Source organism: Manis pentadactyla, chromosome 5 (genome assembly GCF_030020395.1).
Source record: "Manis pentadactyla isolate mManPen7 chromosome 5, mManPen7.hap1, whole genome shotgun sequence".
Classification (NCBI taxonomy): domain Eukaryota; kingdom Metazoa; phylum Chordata; class Mammalia; order Pholidota; family Manidae; genus Manis; species Manis pentadactyla.
This window is the reverse complement of record NC_080023.1, coordinates 106,075,069-106,089,142: the sequence shown is the minus strand read 5'-3', so window position 1 is coordinate 106,089,142 and position 14,074 is coordinate 106,075,069. Positions and strand designations below refer to the sequence as shown.

Below are 14,074 nucleotides of genomic sequence, written 5' to 3'. Positions count from 1 at the left end.
TACTATCTTACTGACTCCTTCATTAATTCATACATTAAATAAAAATCAAAGACCCCATCTTAGTTCCTCAGCATAATCCAGGGACAGATTTGGCCAATCAGACATGGACTACGGGAGGCCCAGATATGAGGGGAAGGAGGTGAGTTTGCTACTTCTGGAAAAGAAAGGAGATAGACAATGGTCAGTGATAGGCAATGGTCAGATGCAGGTCCCAATGTCAGTTATGGAAAAACAAACAAATAAATATGTGGGTCTTGTTATAAATGTGAACCCAGTCCATGCCTACTGAATCAGTCTATGAATGTGAGCCTCATGCACACTCAGGTTTGAAAATTACCATCCTAGGGTCACAATATATTCCGAGATTGTAAAAAGTGAGGAAAAACATGAACAAAAGGAAGCAAGAGAAAGCCCTACAACTCTGATCTAGTTCACATTTTAATAGGGAATGACTCATAGAAAGTTATACCTTACATTTTCGGTGTGATGGCTTCAAATATGGGTATAGTTTTGGCAGGATTATCTTGTATTTCACTTGCAGAAGTTAACATGGAGTATTTCATATAGTTCTCCAAGCACAGTAAAGACCTTACCTTTGATGCTATTTCTAATGATAGCTGCAGAATGCCCCCAACCCCTGCCCCCAGGCAGCCCCTACTTCAGTAGGGAGGAATTAAAGTCAGGATCCTTCTCTAATGGGGATCTCTTCCATTTTTACAATCAATAAAGAAAAATTGTTATTCTCTGAGATTTTTTTATTTGGTGATTCAGAACTTAAAGCACTAGTTCTAAGAGAGGAATTGCCAAGCTTTACTCACTCTGTAGAAGCCAAACAAACTTGAATGAAGGAAAATAACATTATCTTTACAGAAAAACACAAGGGAGCAAACTGTGTTGCAGGGCAGCGGGCCACGCCAGCGCATTCAGGCCAGATACACTTGAGCTCTAGAACACACTGAATTCACTTCTGGTCTGAAGGTTCTGAAAACATCAGTGTGACCCAATTAATTAGATTATGGAAGATTTGGACCTCAGCATAATTTGAAACTTTCCTGCTTCTCATGCCTGAGTATGTGTGTCAAGACTAGTTCATTAGGAAATAGTTATTGGGAAACAAAAATAGATTCCATTAAGCGTTTAAAAAAAAAACCCACCTTAACTATTTCATGAGAAGCAGAGAAAAAGAGGTGCTGTTAAAGCTAAGTCTTGAAATAGAGCTTCTGCAAAACTGCTTATGTACTTGTTAAGGGAACCCAGGTGACTCCATTAGCAATGACCTGAGGTCCAATGTGTGTCCTGTGCTCATCACCAAAGGGACTAAAAAGAAAAACAAGTCATGGCCTTTGAGGAACCTTCACGTTAGTTTAATAGTGATATCAATGAGCTTGTGGAACTATTAAAGACACACTTCCTGGTAAAACCAGGCATTAAAATTACACAAATACAGTGCATTGTTGGTCTGGCTATACGTAAAGCTCTATATTAAACAACTAAGGCCAAGTCTGAACACTGCAATTTGGGTATCTCTTAAATAATGTGTTACAAGACTGACTCATAGCTGTAGTCCATGATAAAGTCTTCTAGGGATTCTTCTTGAGTGAACCAAATCTGACCCAAGAACAGACCCTAGACAGTGAGGCTGCCTGTTGGAAAAAAGAACAGACACTTTCCAAAAACAAGCTCTTAAGATTGGTATTAGCAGAATTCTCAGTAAATACATGCCTTAAAATGTCTGTAGATGACTTGATCACTTAAGCAACAACTTTACTTAGGCTATGAAACCTCCCTTGGCTCATAGGGTTCAGATGGTGTAATGTGGATTTGAAAGACCACTCTGAACACAGTATGGAGTTAAATATTCATCAGAATACAGCTCAGAGATATGGAGGTTTTTGTTTAATGGCAGCAAAGGTAGCAAAGTTATATTGTTATAGAGATTCTACCATATTTGAAGCAGGGCCCTCCACTGTGTAATAATAAGATGGTCCTTATAGTGTGTTAATAAAAAAGGAGAACACTGGGATTTAGAGGATTAAAATAAATTATAAATTTATTTTGATATAGATTTTTCAGGAATTTTTATATGCCAATACCCTCTAGTAGTTCATAGAAAAGATATGCAGAATTTCCCTGATATATTTGACTATTGGATCAGTTAAGATTAAGTTCAACTAGGAGGGACAGAAAAAAAAAAATCAGTGTCTAATGACTTAAAGTAGATAAAAATTTATTTCTTTTTAAAGTATAATTCCAGAGATAGATAGTCCAGAACTACTTTGGCTCTTTTGGTCATCAATGCTCAGGCTTCCATTGTTGAGACCACCTCATGGTCCCATTTGAATGCTCCAGCTCCAGCCTACACATCCACATTCCATCCAGCAGGAAGAAAGAAATGGAAAGCAGAAGATAATCCCCTCTCCTCTCAAAGATATTTCTTAGAAGTTAAGAAGTGACTTGATTATGTTCTATTGATCAGAACTTTGTGCCATAACCACACCTGCCTAAAAAGGGCTAAAAATGTAATCTTTATTCTGTACATCTATGTGCCTGGTTAAAAATTCTATTTCTATGGAAGAAGGAGAGAGGACCATGAACAATAACTGCTATAACCATGAAAATCTTTTTCATGGGGTAATTCACAGAAGGGAATTATGGAAATTTTGAGTAAATGAGTTACTTCTCATATTATTTTTTCTCAACCACTATGAATTAATGTCCAAGGCAATCCACTGGAAAGGACTGAGAACCACAACCAAAAAACTGACTTACCAAGACCTTCTTATAGGAACTAGAAGCATAAAAGGGAACATTCATATTATTTCGTTTGAATTTAGCCATTATAATAATTCACTTGAAAGTGGAATGCTTTCTCAAGCACCTGGAAGCCATCTTTTTGAAATGTAAGACAGACAGAACCTTTATCTCTGTTTCTGTGGGAAAGTAACAGCCTAATTCGGGAGGGACCCTTGCTTCAAATTACAAAATCATCTCTTGTCATAAAGATATGAGAAGTCTGCTTTTCCTTGGGATAAAGCCAGTAAGCTAACACAGATGGTCCACCCCAATTACTGGGTGAATTTAGCATGAACTCTGTGTGACAAGTGGTGCTGTCATCTTCTTATTTGGGCTCTAGTTACTGTTTAGCTTGAGAACATGTATGGAATGGGTTGTATCTGCATGGAAAAGGATGACATTTCTTTCTGTTTCTGCAGTCTCTTAGCAGATTGCATTTGATGCACATCACATTCTGGTTTAATGCTTATTCAATAACACTGGATTCTTTCTCTTCTTTGTGGATAATTTTTCTTGGCTGGCAGATTTTTAAAAAACATATATTTCTATAACACTGTCCTCATATCATATCATCATTTACATTATATTACTTAGCGTATTCTCTGTTGCAAGTCATAGACTGCTGTAATCTGACACTGAACTGCCTAACTAGGGCTTTTTCTAATCTGTGTGGCTAAAGCAAACATTCAGTTAAAGGAGAAAGATTTCTCACTGGAAGCAGCTTAAGTATTGAGTTCTGTGTTCATTATAGAGTCAGTGAGATTAGTTATGTCTTTTTGTGACTGCAAACTCCAACTTCACTGCTCAAAACAGGCTGCAGACCATGAAGATGGGAGACCTCCACAGCCTGAATTTAAAGTATTAATTTCCTAGGGAGGCCTTGACAAAGTGCCACAAACTGGGTGGCTTAACATAAAAAAAGTTCATTGTCTCACAGTTCTGGAGGCTAAAATCCTAAAATCAAGGTGTCAGCAGGCTCAAAATACAAACCAGTAACAGACACAAGACCAGCGCATATCAGCATCCATTCAGGAGAAAGCAGAGGGAGGCCACAGGATGACCAACAATCTGATAATAGGACACCCCAAAATGGCCACCAGATGCTCACAGAGAGGTGAGTGGGCCAGTGAGAGCAGCAGCAGAAATAGGATTTGCTCCTTGATTAGCAGGTGAGCAAGGGGTATTTAGTAAGCTGGGCTCACAGGCTTAGCAGCACCACCTTCCCACCTTACGTAGGGCCCCACACAGGCAAAGTGGTAGGAGCCAAATCGAAATTGATCAGGAAAGAACAACATAGATCAAGGAAAGAGAAAGTCCAGATAAAAGTGGGGCAGACAAATAGAGCAAGAAAATTTCAGAAAAATCACTTTTAAATTAAAAAAAAATTTAATCCTTCACAGAAACAATATATCTTTCTGATAATCAGGAAAAGTAGAACAAAATATCCTTCTGATAATTAGGAAAACTAATGCACATAAAAATAAGTAACAGAAAAGTGTCAAGGCCAAGTCCCATATCCAAAAGTACTATGTATTTTCAATAAAAAAGTCCTATTTCAGAATTTTTCACATCTTGGGAGAATGAATTATATTATCATTTCTGCCACCTCAAAATTTCATGAGGAGGAAAAAGTTCAAAATCTTGATTAATTACTTTAAAATATGACATTCCAAAGAATATGAAGAGAAACGAAAATGGAATACATTGTTAGAAAAAACATTTAAAATGCATTTTAATTTTATTAATCAACTTTTAATTTTGACTAAAATTATTATAATAATTCTAAATTTTTTATTATTTTTCAGATTTATTCTTTGTTCAACTTCTTTCTTTCATGGCAATATTTGCGTTTGGCTTTGATTTCAGTCAAATATTTACTTTAACTCCTGGCCCTTGAGCACTTGGGAAAAAAGTCATATCAGTGCCTCTCAACCTTCTAAAATCTATGGCATGGATGAGAAAAAGAGAATGTGCATTCTCAGTGGGCTGTTTCCTCTCAAAAGGAGAATGAGAGGAAGGGGATGGGCTGTGTACCCTCAACCCTTTCTAGACTTATCAATCAGATTAGGTCTTTATCAATTATCTATTGCTGTTTAAAAACCACCTGAAAATTTAGTAGCTTAAAACAACAATTTATCTCTTCAAGGTATCATGGTGATGTTCACATTAGCAACACATGCTAAAATTGGAACAATACAGAGAAAATTAGCATGGTCCTGTGCAAGGATAACATGCAAATTCATGAAGCATTCCTTATTTTTAAGGGGTCAATTCTTCAAGAAGATATAACAATTGTAAATATATATGCATCCAACATCAGAGCACCTAAATATATTAAGTAAATAGTAAGAGATTGAAGAGACAAATAGAAAACAATATAATAATAGTAGGAGACTTCACTATCCCAGTTTCAGTAATAGATAGATTGTCCAGACAGAAAACTAACACGGATGTTAGATTTGAACCATACAGTCGACAAAATGGACATAACACATTTATAGAACATCCCATCCATCAGCAACAGAATATACATTCTTTTCAAGTGTACTCAGAACATTCTTCAGGACAGGTCATAAGATATGCCACAAAACAAGTCTTAGCAAAGATTGAAATTATATCAAGTATCTTTTCTGATCACAATGATATAACTAGAGGTCAGCAAGGGGAAAGCTGGAATATTGGAAGCATGTGCTACCATTCTGAGAGGGAAGTTTATACTGATAGATGCATCTATTAAGAAATAGAAAAATCTCAAATAACCTAACTCTGAACCTCAAGAAATGAGAAAAAGAACAAATTAATCTCAAAGTTAGTAGAGGGAAGGAAATGACAAAGATCAGAGTGGAAATAAATGAATTATAGGACAGAAAAACAAAAGAAAATATCAGTGAAAGTAAGAACTAGATCTATGAAAAGATAAACAAAATAGATAAACCTTTAGCTAGTTTTTATTTTTTTTAGATAATTATTTTTATTGAAGGGTAGTTGACGCACAGTATTACATTACATTAGTTTCAAGTGTACAACACAGTGATAAAACATTTATATACATAATTCTAGGTTCCAGCTATCACCTACCAAGCTGTTACAATATCTTGACTATATTCCTTATGCTATACATTACATCCCGGTTACTTATTTATTTTACCATTGGAAGTCTGTCCTTTTTTTTTTTTTTTTTTTTTTTTGTTGTTGTTTTTTTGTTTTTTTGTGAGGGCATCTCTCATATTTATTGATCAAATGGTTGTTAACGACAATAAAATTCTGTATAGGGGGGTCAATGCTCAATGCACAATCATTAATCCACCCCAAGCCTAATTTTCATCAGTCTCTAATCTTCTGAGGCATAACAAACAAGTTCTTACATGTAGAACAAATTCTTACATAATGAATAAGTTACATGGTGAACAGTACAAGGGCAGTCATCACAGAAACTTTCGGTTTTGCTCATGCATTATGAACTATAAACAGTCAGTTCAAATATGAATACTCATTTGGTTTTTATACTTGATTTATATGTGGATACCACATTTCTCTCTTTATTATTATTATTTTTAATAAAATGCTGAAGTGGTAGGTAGATACAAGATAAAGGTAGAAAACATAGTTTAGTGTTGTAAGAGAGCAAATGTAGATGATCAGGTGTGTGCCTGTAGACTATGTGTTAATCCAAGCTAGACAAGGGCAATAAAACACCCACGTATGCAGAAGATTTCTCTCAGAACAGGGGGGGTGAGGTTCTAAGCCTCACCTCTGTTGATCCCCAATTTCTCACCTGATGGCCCCCCTGCGACTGTGCCTGTCTTAGGTTGTTCCTCCCTTGAGGAATCTTACCCGTCTCTGGCTAACCAGTCATCTTCCGGGGCCATACAGGGAAATGTGAAGTTGGTAAGTGAGAGGGAAGCCTTATTGTTTGAAAAGGTTAGCTTTTTACTTCTTTGCATATTTATGCCCTGTGGCTTCTATGCCCAGCATTTGTCTTGAGGTATCTTTACCACTTGGAAGAATTATGATACTCGGTAAATTTGATATGAGGCACGAATTCTATTTAAGGGTTGTAATTAAGAAGGAAGAAGAAAAGCTATAGAAGTAGCAGGCGGAAGAAAACATGGGAAGATTGATTATTTCTTTGACATATCTTCTCGTAGAGTAACTTCAGCATGTATAGGTTTTAAACTACTAATTAAATTGCACACACACATTAACATAATAGGAGTATAGTTACATAACCAAAGCATATCTGTAATTACCAGCCATCTCCAGTGAAACCAAGAAAACCAGTTAGGCACCTTAGGCATTTGTGAAAACTTATCTATGATATGGTGGATATTGTCCAACTGAACTTGAACAGTCTGAGAGAAATCAGACAAATTAAAACAACCCATTCCTGGGGAATGTTCACATCCCTTATGTTCTTTTAACAGTAAATAGTCTGTGGTTGTAAGATTTTGGAGCGCTACAATTTGCACTTCTCCTAATTCTTGGTTGAGTTCCAACAGTATAGATCCAGTCAAATTTGTTGTTTTACTGTATGCACAGGCCAGCTTAGATATCTCCTTCATTCCCATGGCAAGTCCAGGAGCTGGTGGGATGAGTGCATCTACAGCTGTAGCAGTGCGTGGATCTTTGTTGGGGTTTTTTGATGATCATCTTCTGGCATGAGTCCTCCAGAGAGTGCTGATGTTGGAAGTTCTTTTTCATATCGTATCTTAGTTCATTTTCGGGGTAGCCCAATTAGGCTTTGATCTTCTGTATAAACGCAAACAGACCCTTTGCCTACACTTTTATATGCTCTTTACACCCTTGTGTAGAACTCATTGGAGGTTACCACAAAGGAACTGCCCTTTTTTTTTATTTGTTTTGTTTTGTTTTGTTTTGTTTTTGGCATCACTAATCTACACTTACATGATGAATATTATGTTTACTAGGCTCTCCCCTATACCAGGTCTCCCCTATAAACCCCTTTACAGTCACTGTCCATCAGCATAGCAAAATGTTGTAGAATCACTACTTGCCTTCTCTGTGTTGTACAGCCCTCCCTTTTCTCCTACCCCCCCATGCATGTTAATCTTAATATCCCCCTACTTCTCCCCCCCTTATCCCTCCCTACCCACCCATCCTCCCCAGTCCCTTTCCCTTTGGTACCTGTTAGTCCATTCTTGAGTTCTGTGATTCTGGTGCTGTTTTGTTCCTTCAGTTTTTCCTTTGTTCTTATATTCCACAGATAAGTGAAATCATTTGGTATTTCTCTTTCTCCGCTTGGCTTGTTTCACTGAGCATAATACCCTCCAGCTCCATCCATGTTGCTGCAAATGATTGGATTTGCCCTTTTCTTATGGCTGTGTAGTATCCATTGTGTATATGTACCACATCTTCTTTACCCATTCATCTATCGATGGACATTTAGGTTGCTTCCAATTCTTGGCTATTGTAAATAGTGCTGCGATAAACATAGGGGTGCACTGATCTTTCTCATACTTGATTGTTGCATTCTTAGGTAAATTCCTAGGAGTGCAATTCCTGGGTCAAATGGTAAGTCTGTTTTGAGCATTTTGATGTACCTCCATACTGCTTTCCACAATGGTTGAACTAACTTACATTCCCACCAGCAGTGTAGGAGGGTTCCCCTTTCTCCACAGCCTCGCCAACATTTGTTGTTGTTTGTCTTTTGGATGGCAGCCATCCTTACTGGTGTGAGGTGATACCTCATTGTAGTTTTAATTTGCATTTCTCTGATAATTAGCGATGTGGAGCATCTTTTCATGTGTCTGTTGGCCATCTGTATTTCTGTTTTGGAGAACTGTCTGTTCAGTTCCTCTGCCCATTTTTTAATTGGGTTATTTATTTTTGGTTTGTTGAGGCATGTGAGCTCTTTATATATTCTGGACGTCAAGCCTTTATCGGATGTGTCATTTTCAAATATATTCTCCCATACTGTAGGGATCCTTTTTGTTCTATTGATGGTGTCTTTTGCTGTACAGAAGCTTTTCAGCTTAATATAGTCCCACTTACTCATTTTTGCTGTTGTTTTCCTTGCCCAGGGAGATATGTTCAAGAAGAGGTCACTCATGTTTACGTATAAGAGGTTTTTGCCTATGTTTTCTTCCAAGAGTTTAATGGTTTCATGGCTTACATTCAGTTCTTTGATCCATTTTGAGTTTACTTTTGTATATGGGGTTAGACAATGGTCCAGTTTCATTCTCCTACATGTAGCTGTCCAGTTTTGCCAGCACCACCTGTTGAAGAGACTGTCATTTCGCCATTGTATGTCCATGGCTCCTTCATCAAATATTAATTGACCATATATGTCTGGGTTAATGTCTGGATTCTCTAGTCTGTTCCATTGGTCTGTGGCTCTGCTCTTGTGCCAGTACCAAATTGTCTTGATTATTATGGCTTTATAGTAGAACTTGAAGTTGGGGAGTGAGATCTTCCCTACTTTATTCTTCTTTCTCAGGATTGCTTTGGCTATTCGTGGTCTTTGGTGTTTCCATATAAATTTTTGAATTATTTGTTCCAGTTCATTGAAGAATGCTGCTCGTAGTTTCATAGGGATTGCATCAAATCTGTATATTGCTTTGGGCAGGATGGCCATTTTGACGATATTAATTCTTCCTAGCCACGAGCATGGGATGAGTTTCCATCTGTTAGTGTCCCCTTTAATTTCTCTTAAGAGTGACTTGTAGTTTTCAGAGTATAAGTCTTTCACTTCTTTGGTTAGGTTTATTCCTAGGTATTTTATTTTTTTTGATGCAATTGTGAATGGAGTTGTTTTCCTGATTTCTCTTTCTGTTGGTTCATTGCTAGTGTATAGGAAAGGCACAGATTTCTGTGTGTTGATTTTGTATCCTGCAACTTTGCTGTATTCCGATATCAGTTCTAGTAGTTTTGCGGTGGAGTCTTTAGGGTTTTTTATGTAAAGTATCATGTCATCTGCAAATAGTGACAGTTTAACTTCTTGTTTACCAATCTGGATTCCTTGTATTTTTTGTTTTGTCTGATTGCCGTGGCTAGGACCTCCAGTACTATGTTAAATAACAGTGGGGAGAGTGGGCATCCCTGTCTAGTTCCCAATCTCAGAGGAAATGCTTTCAGCTTCTCGCTGTTCAATATAATGTTGGCTGTCGGTTTATCATAGATGGCCTTTATTATGTTGAGGTACTTGCCCTCTATTCCCATTTTGCTGAGAGTTTTTAACATGAATGGATGTTGAACTTTGTCAAATGCTTTTTCAGCATCTATGGAGATGATCATGTGGTTTTTGTGTTTCTTTTTGTTGATGTGGTGGATGATGTTGATGGACTTTCGAATGTTGTACCATCCTTGCATCCCTGGGATGAATCCCACTTGGTCATGGTGTATGATCCTTTTGATGTATTTTTGAATTTGGTTTGCTAATATTTTGTTGAGTATTTTTGCATCTATGTTCATCAGGGATATTGGTCTGTAGTTTTCTTTTTTGGTGGGGTCTTTGCCTGGTTTTGGTATTAGGGTGATGTTAGCTTCATAGAATGAGCTTGGGAGTATCCTGTCCTCCTCTATTTTTTGGAAAACTTTAAGGAGAATGGGTATTATGTCTTCCCTGTATGTCTGATAAAATTCCGAGGTAAATCCATCTGGCCTGGGGGTTTTGTTCTTTGGTAGTTTTTTGATTACCACTTCAATTTCGTTGCTGGGAATTGGTCTGTTTAGATTTTCTGTTTCTTCCTGGGTCAATCTTGGAAGGTTGTATTTTTCTAGGAAGTTGTCCATTTCTCCTAGGTTTCCCAGCTTGTTAGCATATAGGTTTTCATAGTATTCTCCAATAATTCTTTGCATTTCCGTGGGGTCCGTCGTGATTTTTCCTTTCTCGATTCTGATACTGTTGATTTGTGTTGACTCTCTTTTCTTCTTAATAAGTCTGGCTAGAGGCTTATCTATTTTGTTTATTTTCTCGAAGAACCAGCTCTTGGTTTCATTGATTTTTGCTATTGTTTTATTCTTCTCAATTTTATTTATTTCTTCTCTGATCTTTATTATGTCCCTCCTTCTGCTGAATTTGGCCTCATCTGTTCTTCTTTTTCCAATTTCGATAATTGTGACATTAGACCATTCATTTGGGATTGCTCTTCCTTTTTTAAATATGCTTGGATTGCTATATACTTTCCTCTTAAGACTGCTTTTGCTGTGTCCCACAGAAGTTGGGGCTTAGTGTTGTTGTTGTCATTTGTTTCCATATAATGCTGGATCTCCATTTTGATTTAGTCATTGATCCATTGATTATTTAGGAGCGTGTTGTTAAGCCTCCATGTGATTGTGAGCCTCTTTGCTTTTTTTGTACAGTTTATTTCTAGTTTTATGCCTTTGTGGTCTGAAAAGTTGGTTGGTAGGATTTCAATCTTTTGGAATTTTCTGAGGCTCTTTTTGTGGCCTGGTATGTGGTCTATTCTGGAGAATGTTCCATGTGCACTTGAGAAGAATGTATATCCCGCTGCTTTTGGATGTAGAGTTCTGTAGATGTCTATTAGGTCCATCTGCTCTACTGTGTTGTTCAGTGCTTCCGTGTCCTTACTTATTTTCTGCCCAGTGGATCTATCCTTTGGGGTGAGTGGTGTGTTGAAGTCTCCTAGAATGAATGCATTGCAGTCTATATCCCCCTTTATTTCTGTTAGTATTTGTTTCACATATGCTGGTGCTCCTGTGTTGGTGCATATATATTTATAATGGTTTTATCCTCTTGTTTGACTGAGCCCTTTATCATTATGTAGTGTCCTTTATCTCTTGTTACTTTCTTTGTTTTGAAGTCTATTTTGTCTGATATTAGTACTGCAACCCCTGCTTTCTTCTCGCTGTTGTTTGCTTGAAATATGTTTTTCCATCCCTTGACTTTTAGTCGGTACATGTCTTTGGGTTTGAGGTGAGTTTCTTGTAAGCAGCATATAGATGGGTCTTGCTTTTTTATCCATTCTGTTACTCTGTGTCTTTTGATTGGTGCATTCAACCCATTAACATTTAGGGTGACTATTGAAAGATATGTACTTATTGCCATTGCAGGCTTTAACTTCGTGGTTACCAAAGGTTCAAGGTTAGCCTCTTTTTATATTACTGCCTAACTTAGCTCACTTATTGAGCTGTTATATACACTGTCTGGAGATTCTTTTCTTCTCTCCCTTCTTGTTCCTCCTCCTCGATTCTTCATATGTTGGGTGTTTTGTGCTGTGCTCTTTCTAGTAGTGCTCCCATCTAGAGCAGTCCCTGTAAGATGTTCTGTAGAGGTGGTTTGTGGAAAGCAAATTCCCTCAGCTTTTGTTTGTTTGGGAATTGTTTAATCCCACCGTCATATTTGAATGATAGTCGTGCTGGATACAGTATCCTTGGTTCAAGGCCCTTCTATTTCATTGTATTAAATATATCATGCCATTCTCTTCTGGCCTGTAGGGTTTCTGTTGAGAAATCTGATCTTAGCCTGATGGGTTTCCCTTTATAGGTGACCTTTTTCTCTCTAGTTGCCTTTAACACTCTTTCCTTGTCCTTGATCTTTGCCATTTTAATTATTATGTGTCTTGGTGTTGTCCTTCTTGGATCCTTTCTGTTGGGGGTTCTGTGTATTTCCGTGGTCTGTTTGATTACTTCCTCCCCCAGTGTGGGGAAGTTTTCAGCAATTATTTCTTCTAAGATACTTTCCATCTCTTTGCCTCTCTCTTCTTCTTCTGGGACCCCTATAATACGGATATTGCTCCTTTTAGATTGGTCACACAGTTCTCTTAATATTGTTTCATTCCTGGAGATCCTTTTGTCTCTCTCTATGTCAGCTTCTATGCGTTCCTGTTCTCTGATTTCAATTCCATCAATGGCCTCTTGCATTCTATCCATTCTGCTTATAAACCCTTCCAGAGTTTGTTTCATTTCTGCGATCTCCTTTCTGGCATCTGTGATCTCCCTCCGGACTTCATCCCATTTCTCTTGCGTATTTCTCTGCATCTCTGTCAGCATGTTTATGATTCTTATTTTGAATTCTTTGTCAGGAAGACTGGTTAGGTCTGTCTCCTTCTCTGGTGTTGTCTCTGTGATCTTTGTCTGCCTGTAGCTTTGCCTTTTCATGGTGATAGGAATAGTTTGCAGAGCTGGGACGAGTGACGGCTGGAAGGACTTCCTTTCTTGTTGGTTTGTGGCCTTCCTCTCCTGGGAAAACAGCGGCCTCTAGTGGCTTGTGCTGCGCAGCTGCGCGCAGACAGGGTTTCTGCTTCCTGCCCGGCTTCTATGGAGTTAATCTCCGCTGTTGCTGTGGGCGTGTCCTGGCTCGGGCAGCTACTCCAAAATGGTGGAGTCGCGTTGGAGCAGGAGCTGCTGGGAGGCTATTTATCTCCGTAAGGGGCCTCCCTGCTCCCTGCAGCCCAGGGGTTAGGGTGCCCAGAGATCCCGGATTCCCTACCTCTGGATTAAGTGTCCCACCCTACCCCTTTAAGACTTCCAAAAAGCACCCGGCAAAACAAAACAACGACCACCAAAAAAAAAAAAAAAAAGAAAAAAATTTTTAAATTTAAAAAAAAAAAAAATTTTTTTTAATTAAAAAAAAAGGTGGTCGCTCGTGTTTCTTTATTCTCCGGTGCCAGTCTCAGGCCTTTGTTCACCGGTCTTGCTGCCCTGTTTCCCTAGTATTGGGGTCCCTATCCCTTTAAGACTTCCAAAAAGCGCTCGCCAAAACAAAACAGCAAAAACGCAAAAAGAAAAAAAAAGAAAATGGTCGCGCGCTTTTCTTATGTCCTCTGTCGCCCAGCCTCCAGTGCCCGCTCACTGTTCTTGCTGCCCTGTTTTCCTAGTATCAAGCGCCCTGCACTCTGGCCCGGATGGCTGGGGCTGGGTGTTCGGCAGCCCTGTGCTCCGTCTCCCTCCCGCTCTGCCTCTTCTTCTCTCGCCGGGAGCTGGGGGGAGGGGCGCTCGGCTCCCGCGGGGCCGGGGCTTGTATCTTACCCCCTTCACGAGGCGCTGGGTTCTCTCAGGTGCGGATGTGGTCTGGATATTGTCCTGTGTCCTCTGGTCTTTATTCTAGGAAGGGTTGTCTTTGTTATATTTTCATAGATATATGTTGTTTTGGGAGGAGATTTCCGCTGCTCTACTCATGCTGCCATCTTCCGCCCCTCATTCCCTTTAGCTAGTTTTTGAAAAAGAGAGAAGAGTCAAATAAATAAAATCATAAATGAAAAAGGAAAATATTGCAACTGCTATTACAGAAATACAAGGGATCATAAAAGATTACTATGAGCAATTATAGACCACCAAATTGGATACACTAGAAGAAATG

General features: G+C 38.5%; 1 non-coding gene across 1 annotated transcript; it reads left to right on the top strand.

Annotated features, from left to right (window-relative positions):
* The first annotated feature begins 4,952 nt into the window (after positions 1-4,952).
* Positions 4,953-5,054, top strand: LOC118930991 (U6 spliceosomal RNA). Its single transcript, XR_005032242.1, has one exon. It is a non-coding gene; the product is annotated as a U6 spliceosomal RNA (small nuclear RNA).
* The last annotated feature ends 9,020 nt before the right edge of the window (positions 5,055-14,074 follow it).